This window comes from Lissotriton helveticus, chromosome 8 (assembly GCF_964261635.1).
Source record: "Lissotriton helveticus chromosome 8, aLisHel1.1, whole genome shotgun sequence".
NCBI lineage: Eukaryota > Metazoa > Chordata > Amphibia > Caudata > Salamandridae > Lissotriton > Lissotriton helveticus.
Genome location: NC_136069.1, coordinates 459152319 through 459164689, shown reverse-complemented (window position 1 = coordinate 459164689; position 12371 = coordinate 459152319). Strand labels below are relative to the sequence as shown.

General features: G+C 39.0%; 1 long non-coding RNA gene across 1 annotated transcript in view; it reads left to right on the top strand.

The window, feature by feature from the left end:
- The window catches only part of LOC144771684 (uncharacterized), a 638338-nt gene that overhangs the window by 24142 nt on the left and 601825 nt on the right, over positions 1-12371 (top strand). The window contains exon 2 of the long non-coding RNA XR_013599426.1: positions 3431-3673. This is a non-coding gene — a long non-coding RNA (uncharacterized LOC144771684). The remainder of the gene's footprint in view (positions 1-3430; positions 3674-12371) is intronic.

Genomic DNA, 12371 nt, shown 5'->3' with positions numbered 1-12371 from the left:
CATTTGTCTACTCTCAGCGCGGGGACACGCCGGTGCGCGTAACCATGCGCTTTATAAATCTCCTAAATAAATAAATAAAATAAAATAGATTCGCCAGGATATCCACACATAGACAAAAATAAATAAAATACAATAACACAATCATTAATAAGGGTTATTATTTAGACATTGCTATCATGTAAGTGTTAGCATAGAAGGTATATTAACCTTAGTATGCCCTCCAGTGTTCATACGTAACATAGGACTCACCTCAGTTTGTGAGGGGAAAGGCCTCGCCTCACCTGGCAAACAGCTCAGGGATATGAAGCACCGCTCTGCGTTGTAAAAAATATATTTAAGAGTTTATGAAGAAAACACACGACCACTCATCGATGCAGAATATACTTTCAGCATTAGTGTTCACTTAAGTCCTAGTGTTAATTTAATTTTCATTTTTTTCACACATAAGCAGTAGCAATTTAGTTTATGGGTCCTGAGGAAGCGGCAGGTACATACTTCGACCGTGTAAGTCCGCAGAAACATGTCGACCAGATTACCCAGTCAGAAGGTATTTGTTTGAAACATCTGACTTCATTGCACTCTATTGGTTTTATATTTGGAAGGGTATGGCTCCAGAATAAAGTTACATTGCGTGCCCTATCCAATTTTATTCTGAACACTTTCACTATTTTTCACTAAATCACCTATGCACTGCTTTCTATAACAACAATCACCAGACATCTGTCTCCTCTCTTTGCATATGGAGATAGACAATGGGCTACCTACTGTGAAGTAGACCAAATGATGTACTGGGCGGTACGAATCGTGTAACTGATGGACATTTTTCACAGTGGATTTCTGTCCAGTCGTCTGCCTCCAAAGTAATTCTTGTAGCAGATAGACGGCCAGTTTTCACACACATAGTTTTGCTTGAGACCCACAGTTATTCGTTGTTTTCTCATAAGTTTCTAGGGGGATAATTACTGTGCTTGGTCGTTAAAATGCCCCTTGAACCCTCCTTAAATTGTATATATGCATAATTGGTGATGGCATCTCATTGTCGTCAGGGATATCAGGGTGTGTGTGTGTGAAGTGAAGCAGTGCGGCGTGCGATGCCCACAGGTCACAGTGCAAGCAGCGGCTTGGTGGCATAGTCGAATGGCATCGTCAGTGAGATCAGGGTTGTGGTGCGAACTATAGCGGTGCTCTCTGTGATGCCCTCAGGTCACAGAGCCGGCAGTGGCGTCATTTACAGTGTCAGGTTACCTTATTCCTCTTTGGAAGCGGAAACATCCAGTTTCAGAAGGCGGTGTCCAGAAGATGTTGAAGTCTTTGATTTCCCTGAGACTTCTAACAGTAGGCAGGCTCTACATCAAGTCCTTGGAGATACTTAGTATGCAGAAAAAACCAGTCCATTCCTCTCCCTGCCCAAGACAGAAGCAGCAACTGCAGGCCAACCCAGCAAAGCAACATCAGCTCTTTCAGCTCTTCTTCCTGGCAGGTTCCTTAGTCTACCAATAATCTAAAGTCCTAGGGTTTTAGGTCCAAAATGTATACCCCATGTTGTCTTGGTTCTCTTTGCTGTAATGGTCTCTGAACCCAGTCGAAACCAGTCTTGTCCTCCCTGGCGCAGCATGACCAATAGGGGCGGAGACAGCATTGGGAAATGGAGACACAGCCTATTCAGGTTCAAGCAAAACTCTCCTCCCACCACAATCAGTGCTGCATCCCATTAGTAGCATTTGATTTACAGATCCTGGGCACACACAGTGCCCTATACTAGGGACCTGGCAGTAAATAAAATGAGCCAATCATGGAAACAACAATCCATACACAATTTACATGGCGAGCATATGCACTTTAGCACTGATTAGCAGTGGCAAAGTGCCCAGAGTCCTAAAACGAATGAAAAATAGGTCAAAAACAGGAATTCAGTAAGTCTGGCGGTAAATCTGCTAAAAAAGCCAAGTCTAACATAGTGTAAAAACATATTTTTAGATTTGTATAATAAGAAATGATGAAATACCAGATATGAATTTGGGGGCAGATTTATGAGGCCCTTGCGCCTCTTTGCGCCGCAATTGCGTCACTTAATTTGATGCAACGGCGGCGCAAACAATGCGCCCTATTTACAACGTGACGCATCTAGGAGATGCGTCACGTTGGAAAGCCCTGTGCCATAAGGAGGCGTTCCTGCGCAGGGGGGGGCGTTCCTGCACAGGAATGCCTCCATAAAGTGGCTGAGTGAAATCTATGAGATTTCACTCAGTCACTTTCTACGTCAATTCCTTATGCCTGCTTGAAGCAGGCGTAAGGGTGACGCACCATGCATTGTAGGGGGGGCCCCTGTGCATTGCAGGAGTCATGTCGCACTGGCGACATGACTCCAGCAATGCGCCGCCCGTACGCCAAAAGATGCGTCACGCATCTTCCCTGCCTTGCACCATGGTGCGCCGCATTGTAAATGCGGCGCACCATGGGTGGCGGAGCTGTGGCGCACTGTGGCGCACATTAACTGGCGCATCCCTGGGGATGCGCCAGTTAACATAAATCTGCCCCTTGTAATTTAAAAATATGAACAAAGTGAATTACAACTGTCAAGTGCATTTTCTTTGGAGAGAATCTAATGAGTAAGATATGTAAAGCGGTTGCCATTTTCCAACAGTAAATAATATACTAATGAGGATGAATTAATAGAGACTATGTCCCTTGATGGCCGTCTTTTGTATGATTGCTATACTGGTACGGATGACTCATGATTCCTACATAATGTCATTCATCCCAGTTATTTTATGTAACATTTCCCATAACGCCGATTCACAGTGTGTCTATAATGTGTGCGTGTGTATGCTGAAAGCCAATACCGACCTCTCTCATAAGGAAAGAAGAGTGTAAGGATTAACAGAAGTGAGACCGCATTTTAAGAACCAGTTCTACAATTTGAAACTTTACTCTCCGATTCCAGTGGGGGAATTATGCCCAAAACACGGCTGCTACCAAATACATTGCAAAAACTTTATTTTATCCAACCGTCATATTTAATTCCTCTTAATGTTCTCCCGTAAGGACTGGCCTTCTGCAAAATGAACAGATGTAAAATATTTTTGATTAAGCACTTGGAGTGCGTGCCTGAAGTTTTAGCTTTTACATCTTACTTACGGCTAGTCTGGAGAGATTTCTTCCTTTTGTTGTATGATTTCACTTTTACAAAGTAAAAGACTGTGAGCAATAACATTGATAAAGTGTTATATCACAGCAAACCCATCTTTTGGCTTTGTTCATGTATGCACCAGTGAATAAAACATCAGTATTTTTCAGAGCTCCCAGAGTTCTCCTAAACGTCTCGTTATCCACATCATTCGTTATGAGTTATGAAGAGAGGCAATTACAAATCTGAATCCCTGAAACACAACAAACAAACGGCTTCACGTTTTTTTATCCTTGTTTACAGTGCAAATTAGAAGAAAGCTGAGGGATATGTACACTTTGTAACCGGCCAGCAAGATGTTGCAAGGTTAAAGAGGAAAGTGTGCTTGATACTGCAAATACCTCTGATGGCTTCACTCTACACTCTGTGGCAGGAAGGCAGATGATTTCAAGAGGCCAGCATGCATCATATTTGAAGGGTCAACATAGGACTATAACCAAGGGTTGACGCCATATTGGAATGATGGATGAAGAGGACGAAGAAGAAGTAAGTGAAAGAAGGCGGCTTTTACAACTGTTTTTATCTGCCATGGGCTTTTAACTAAGACTCAAAGATGATGCCAGAGGTACATACTAGATGAGATACAGGGGGTCTGGGGTAAATAGAGATGGTAAGAGAGGTAAAATAAATTCTTTTGAAGGGGCAACTATGAGTAGTAGTACTGTTTAACTCTATTTATAGTGCAACTGCTATCAGCCATTTAAGATCTGATTGCAGGAAGACATTCTTTGAGACTTGCTAGGTGATCATGCCTATCTGATACACATTCAGACCATTACATATTGTTGACATACGAGTGACATATAATTTGACTTTGGAAAACGGTGGTCAATAACCAGAAAAAGTAGATGTTAAAATCATGGGGGTCAAAGCGGTGCCCACGCAGTCAACCTACGAGAAGGATGAACGGGGTTATGTAGAAAAAGTCTATATGAGAAGGACAGCTTGAGCTTTTTTTGAGAGTATTCAGAGCTCCACTGAGAGCCAGGACCACATTAGTATATAGCAAGAGCTCGTGGTTATTCACTGCTACAGATACTTTTCTGTGAGTTCCTTCATATTTTACTTCATGTTGATTCTGAGGCCATGAAGATCCAGAGCATGGCTCTGTTCACATCTTAGTTTGGGAGTGACATGCTACTCTCTAAATTCTAGCCCTGTCACGTCTTTTTGGGAATTCCACCATTTAATGTTTAATTATTATTTAACGTATATATTGCACCTGTAGTTAATTTTATTCGAAATGTACAGCTGCCAGGAAGTGTCTAGTGCTGCCATATTTTCACACCGTCCTGTCTGTACCTATCTGTCTTTTAAATTTACTTTGTAATTTACAATGTCCCATGCCTTTGGCTTCGGGTTTGTTTTAAAATGTACAGCTGCCAGGATAAGCACTCCACGTGATAACTACTTTATTCCTGTCTGTACGCGTATAATCCCCGCATTTTCTAGTTTATTATTATATCTCTAACCATGAATTGATGTTAGTGCTTGTTAGTATATGTTCTCTCCTCATATGAAATATTCCGGAGTTCTCTTGTATAACTTTGCCTTTTTATAATAATTTTAAAGTAACGAATTGTTTTATAAGTTTTTGCTTGTATGATTTGTACTCACAAATCGAATAAAAGCTTTGAAATTGAAATTGAAATTGGAATTCCACCATGTTCCTCTGACTGCCTCTAAAGTTTAGGGAGATTGTGCCATGATACACAAATGATACCAGGCCTCAGTAAAATTGTGGAGGATCTGTGATAGCAAACATAATAATTTGAGAAGCTCATGACCAATTTGAAGAAGTGCTATATTTGGGCTGGTGCCCTGAATAATAACCACTCAGAATATGTATTAATTTAATTTTTATTGTTGAGCAACAGGTACACTTGCACCCCATGGTGAACATTATACTGATACATCTGTGATCAAATGCCCCACAGCACAGGGATCTGTAATCCAAGGTGTGCTACTGGATAAAAGGGAGAAGGGCAGCCTGCACTGTGGACTTTGGTGTGTGATGCAGCTTGTAGGATGGTTATTCAGTTATCAAGATTCTTAGGGCCTGATTGCAAGAATAGGCTACGTCTCAAAACCTTAAGACATACGAAAATACAGTCAGAGCAATACAGATAAAAAGAATCAGGAAGTGGTGTTCCTTGAAGAAACTCCAGTCTTTCCTTCTTAACATGAACAGGTTTAAAGGTTATCCAGTCCAGGCTCTAAGTTAAAATTAGGGTGAATTAGAATAATAGAATAAAGGGAAGAAGGTTTCAGCATAGCGAAAGGTTCAGTAGACGTTTCTTAAAAGGGAAATCAGTGTTAGCATAAAGCTATGCACTTGCAAGGGCCAAAGGAAGCAGAGATGTCTGTTCCTCTCGAAGCCAAAAGGAATCGCTCTAACCCCTAAAAGTGTGAACGTAATTAAAACGAGAAAGTTCCAGGAGTATCCAGGTATCTTAAAACATCACCAGAAACCCCAAGCAATTCACTTTCTCATAGTATGCATCTGCAACATTCGTTGATTTTCCCATCCCACCCAGCTCGAGCGACCAAGTTAACCTTGAGCACCATCATTCCTGATACGCAATGAATAGGAGGCTTCATCTGCTCTTTAACTCGTTATGTTGTTGCCCAAATTTCTTCTTCTCAGGCCTCTCTATTTCAATTACCCAATACTCCTTTCCCTAATTTCGAAGTCACAAAAATGCACCTACAAAGGAAAAAAACAGGCAAAGCATGGAAAAATACAATGCATGTTAAAAATATAGGTCTAGTCAGGCGAACTTTAGTTAATCATTTCAATGTGCTCTCCAAATACACAACTATGGGCCAGATGCATCAGAGGGTTTTGTTCATTCTGTGTCTACGGGAAAGTGTGTTCATGCATATGGCCCTATATGTGCACCCATAATATCGAAATAAATGCAAAGCGTGAATAAATATATTCAGGGTGCCTAAAGGCATTAATCTGGGCGTGCAGTGCATTTTGGAAATTTGGAAAGCAACTGCAAACAAAATGACAGGGTTGTGTGGAAATATTCTACAACCACATATTTATAACATCTACACTCCTTAAGATTTCTTTTGCTTCGTGCAAGACCTCCTTCATGCTGATTCCAGGCCAGGGGATTAAAGTAATAAATTAGTCAGATTTTTGGCATTTGTTTTCCAAACATGGTTGATACTACCAGTCTCCCTCATGTTAATGCATATCCCTGCCAAGGCTAAAACCACAACTGTGTTCATCTGGTTCTCCTGAGCATGGCTGTATGAGTCCTTTGCAACTGCAAATAAAAAGCTATTTTAGGATACCTGTCCTTAGTTCAATTTTGGACTTTATGTAAACATGCCACCACCATATATTTTAACAACTACACATCCAAAGGTTTATAGTGCTTGATGCCAGACCGCCCTAATCCTGACTGGCTGGTAGGTGTAGTGCACCGAACATGATGTTTGTCAGATTTATAACTTTTTTTTTACAAAATGTGGTAATTTCCTCCAGTCTTGCTCGCACATGAACATAACCCTGGCATGGCTTGACCCCTAACTTTATTCTGCTAGGTCTATTAAACATGGGGCTAGCAGACATGTACCAGAAAAGACCTAGACGCTCTTGATCCTTTGAGATTTGAAGGGAGAGGAACTTGCTCAGGTTCATTAAAATGTGTGCGTCATCGCTAGTGATGTCCAATTCATATCAATGAGGTGGCCTGAAGTGAGTATTAGGCCGCTTTATTCAGAAGTTTGTTAGTGCCCATAATGTACGAAAAAACTAGTTTTCTACAAGGATTTCAATTTCAGGTAAAAGGTTATACAGTCATGGGTTATTGCAATATAAAAAAAATATCAAACATTTTTCTCAAAAACAAAGAAAATGGCACAGCGAAAGATGCAGATGTTTCAGTTTTATATCTTGAAGTAATGGTTTACAAGAGAGTAATCATCATGCAGTATTCAAATGAACAAGTACTCCAAGTGACGGTGCAGGGAAAAGTGAAAGTCATTGAGCCATAACAAATGAATTGAAAAAGGTACAAATAAATATGAATATTTACTGTATGTACAGATAGCCCATACCCATGGACTTAAAAACTGAAATAATTACCAACACAATGGGCATGAATCACAAAGGTAATTTGAGACAAAAGTCTAACTTTACAACTTTTGGTATTCACAGAGGTCATTTAGGAGTCGCATCTTTACGTCCGCAGTCGGGTTGGAATCTCTGTAGTTTGGACGGAATCTCTGCAGTTGGGACGTAATCTCTGCAGTCAAGGCGGAATCTCTGCAGTTAGGCAGAATCTCTACAGTCAAGGCAGACTCTCCTCAGTCGGGCCAAAATCTCAGGCCAGAGGGACATTGCCTACAATCGGAAACACCTGTGTAGGTGCTTACCACCCCCATGCTCCAGCTGAAATACTGCAGCCCAACAGCTAATCCAAACCCTGCAGCAAACATAAAAGCAGAGTGATGCAGCGCCAATGGTAGGAAAAACTGTCTCATATACGCTACCTTACACCATAATACTCACCATTAATCATAAATCTCTCACAAGGCCCATTAACAACCGAGACAATTTTTTGGGCGACTGAATCATGTGACCTAATTAAACAGAACCTATTCACAAACTATTTACACATTTATATACAACTGCAGTATATCATCTTTTATCATGGTTTTATGCAAATAACATTTTAATTAAGTCACTTAGGTAAATGGATCAACTAATGGTAATCAGACCTTAAATAAACAAGACCATCTTGTCATTTCAAAATCTAATTTATTAATTTTGTTTTTCAAAGAAAAAGCATTTCTTTAATTAATCATTATTTATTAGCAAAATAGCAGCATTTAATGAGGTAAAGGCATATTAGACTGACATTTTAAAGAATCATCATTTGGCATGAATTAAAACAAATAATCAGTTTTCCAAACCTAAGTTCTACTTTCCCTGTCTAAAACTCACTTCATCTAAAATAATTAGTCATAAAGGCCTACAATCCTTACGTGCTCCAACTGTCCGTCAGCACATCGCGCCTCTCAGGATTCAGAAAGCGAGCAGCCCCCTCTTGCCCAAAGGGGCAATTTTATACCTTTCTAACTAGCTAAACTCACCGAAATGTATTCTTTTTCTCAACCGTTCAAAGTTCGGATTGGCTGACAAATGTCAGACCACGTTAGCTCATCACATTTTTCATTCCAAAAGTCAAACTCTCTGAAACGCTATTGTCCTCTTAATCATGGGACTCCAGCTTCCTCGGAAGTGTAACGTTTTATTGTGTAACAGTTCATTGCTTCCTTAGCTTGGCTGCTTTGCCTTATCCCGTCCTTGGATTTTGTCACTTTCAGAGCACATCCTGCACACAAGCCATTCAACAGACTTTTTCTTTGTCAACTGTCAATGTGGTAAACGTTTTCCACTTCAGAATACGTGCAAGGCTCCACTCTGGACAGGATTCTATTTACCATCTATCGCAGGCCTCAGGCCTTAGGCCTCCCACATGGAGAACTAGTATTTAAAGAAACACAAGACATCAATTAATTAGAGCATTGAAAACCCTTCTGTTACCCACCCCCTTTGCTAAATTTTAACCCGTTAATAAATGTTACCTAGCTTAAGCACAAGCCACAGATTTCTCCACAAACTTAGGCCACATAAAAGACGAAAGACACAACATATGCACACAAAATAAGCACATGCCATTTAATGAAACAGCTGCATTTAATACTGACAAAGACAATATACATGATCAATTTATTATTTTCCACAAATTTGCAGTATGCAACATAAAGCACATATATTAATTCTCTGTGTCGTGTGATGCATTTTAATCTAGGTTGATTAGTATATTTCACTCTCATGCTTATTAATAGGATTATATTATGAAAGTTTAACTTTACGAGTCAGAATAAAATGTTACTCTGAACCTCGCTCCATCAACTCCCTCATCTGGTGATTACAAAATCACCAAACTATACCCAAAATGTTAACAAAATTTTTAATCTATAAAAACATGTTTTGATTTACTCGGTATTAGTATTTCTAGAAGCTTGTTTCTGCTGTCTGCTTGAAACTCTCATACTGTGATCTACAAAACTCTTCCAATTCTATCTCCTTTTCTTGTGCCTTTCTAAGCTTGTAAATCCTCTTCTTTTCCTTCAAATATTTCTTTCTCTTGTGCAGCATACAGCTAATTTTCAACAGAATTATCACAAAACTATGACTAATAAAGGAGTCAGCACTTTGCCTAAAATTGAACTACCTATCGCTTGAAACCACGTTTTGATTGCTGCAATTCTTTTGCTTAAACGTTCTGAAAAGTCCTCATCTTCTAAAGGAACAACTTCTGAATGAAGCTCTGTGATGTTTTGAATGTACAACTCAATATTCTTGCCCTTATCAGGAATATATGTCCAGCAATGCTGGACATGCAAAATTCCACAAACTCCTCCCTCTTTTGCTAGCAGAATGTCTAAAGCAAGACGGTTCTGCATAACCATGGTTCTCATAGCAATAATTTCAGTATCCACTAACTGGAAACCACCAGCAGTGTCAGTGGATAGTCTGTCAACAATTGTTGATAATTTTCTGATTTTTACTGCATTCAGGGTTATACCCACCAAAGGAATTACTGCACCAAGAATGACTCCCAAAATTTCTGAAAAAATTTCTCTTCTGAATCTACTCAGATGTTTGCTAATTTCAAATGAACCTTTTTCATTTCTGTCTACATGAAAAATCTTTGGGAAGACTAAACCAACGTAACAAGTCCCATACCAGTGATCTGGGAGATTGTAGTAAGCCTTGGCCCCACATACAAAATAAATTCCAGGAAAAATTGGATCTTTGCCACCTTTGAATCCCCATCCACCCAAGATTTGATAGGTATCCTCGCATTGAGTTGCACCCACAAAGTAATTATCGAAAAGTGTGTTATTTCTTCTAATACAAAGCTTACCACTAACAGGTTTATCTATGTGAATAGCAACATTTTCTAATGAACCACCATTTAGCTTTTCATCCTCAACTTGCCAAAACTTTGATTTAGTTTGTTTCAGCATTTCATTTCTTTTATAAATTGCTCTCCTTTCCTCAACCAGGTTTAGGAAAGTCTTTTCTTCAGTTCTCAATTTACAAGTTAAATTATTTCTAAAATCATATTCATAAGTTAACTCATTTGTTACAATAAAGAATTCCTTCATCTGTTTTACTTGTTTATGCTTATTCAAGCTTTTGTCAACTTTTAGATTTGCAAAAATCTCATCAAAATTTGAATAATAGTACTCTAAACGACCTGTTTGTTAAAACAAACTAGCTATTACACTGCATGTGATGCCATAAGTAAAGGGAAGCATATTGTATGTCACCCCCTCTGAAACAAAAGCTGGTAATTTCACACAGATATAGCAATCCTTAACTTCCATTACTCTAACGTATTCGGAAAGGAGCCTTGAAAAAGTGTTACTAGAAAAGTCACCAACTGATCTATCTTGGTGAATCTCTGGCTTGTGATCAATTACTCCGTTAGTCTTATCTACAACATTTTTGTTATCTTGTTTAGCCATAGCCTTGCTTGTCATGTTAGCTTTGTACATTTCCTTGTCAATTCCAAAAGGGAAAATGACAGCTAAAATTAACCAGACTAAAATTATTAAAACCACACAAATTAGAGACATTTTGCAACACCTCTTGAAAATGGAATATCTTGAGTTAAGGTTTACATAAGGCATCTTTACTCTAAGACAAAAGCCTTACAAGAAAAACAAAAATCAAAATTTAAAAATCACTAAATATACCCTCCTGTTTTAAAAAAAAAAATTTTGTTAGAAAAGCCCTACTTTCTAACAACTTTTCTTCGACCTTGCGTCTTACATCAAATGTATTTTTCAGCTAACAACATTTCTTCAACCTTGTGTCACTTAACACAATTTCTTCAGCCTTATGCCAAAATGAATCCTCAAAATGTAATCATTTCCACTAGTGTCATCTAAATCTTCTTGACTACTACTATTCACTTCCACTATTGGTGGAATTATGATGTAGGTCCACTCAGGGGACTTGTATTTTTTATTCGGCTTTATAACTCTTTTTGGCTTACTAGTAATCAATTCTATTTTCTTTCCTGCTTGAATTTTCTTATCAGTGTCACTTTTCTGACTTGAGACTTCATTCACCTGCTCTTTCGATCTGTATTTAAATTTGAATTTTAGGCCCTCATTTTCATTAGGCCAATTATCACCTTTTCTTGGCAATTTCTTTTTTGGCTCAGTCTGATTGCACTCTGCTTTCCAAGTTCTTTTTCTAAAAGTTCTTATTTCATTTTCTTCATCACTATCATCTGTTTCTGAATCTGAGACTTCAATTCTAAATCTAGGCTCTTCTTTACTCAGCAGTTTCACTCCGTTAGGAACATCATCCTTATAGCTGGTACTCGGAACTTCGTCTTCTTCTTCTTCTGCAATAACTTCCAACTTCCCAGTTTCAGGAATTCCGTTCCTGCCTTCAGAGTTTCCAATCTGCTTTTCAATACTCTCCTGATTTTGAATTTCCACTTGACCAGATTCTTCTGCTTCTTTTTCTAGCAGTTCATCTTCATCTTCTGAGTCAAGAATCACAATCTCTTCAATATTTTCATTATTCGCAATTGAATTTTCCAGATGTCGACCTTCTTGTCGATCTTCAGGATCTGGATTTCTTTCAGGTTCCTCTTCAGAATCTGAATCAGTTGTAGTGTCACCTTCGTCAGGATTTTCAGGTGTTGGCACACGAATCGTGTGACTAGCGTGAATCCACCTCTTCAATCCTTTGCACTTTACTGCATTTGTTGTGACAAGAATCACCTTTCTCGCTTTTTGCCACCTGGGTACCAGACAATTTCTTCTCCGGTGTATTTTTGTCCTCACCCAGTCTCCAGGTAACAGATCATGAGATTTTTCCTTGTCTCTTGCAATTACATCAGTTCCCACCTGGTGGAACACAGAAGTCACTACATCAGAAAAGATTTTACAGTATTCCAAAATGCCACTATCATTTATGCTTATAAGTTTTCCAACTGGAACAAATGCTTGTCTCATGTCTCTACCCATGACAATGTCATGAGGACTCAGACCTGTCTTTTTATTAGGGGTACTTCTCAAAGACATCAAAACAAGTGGAAGTGCGTCAGTCCACTTTACTCCTGTA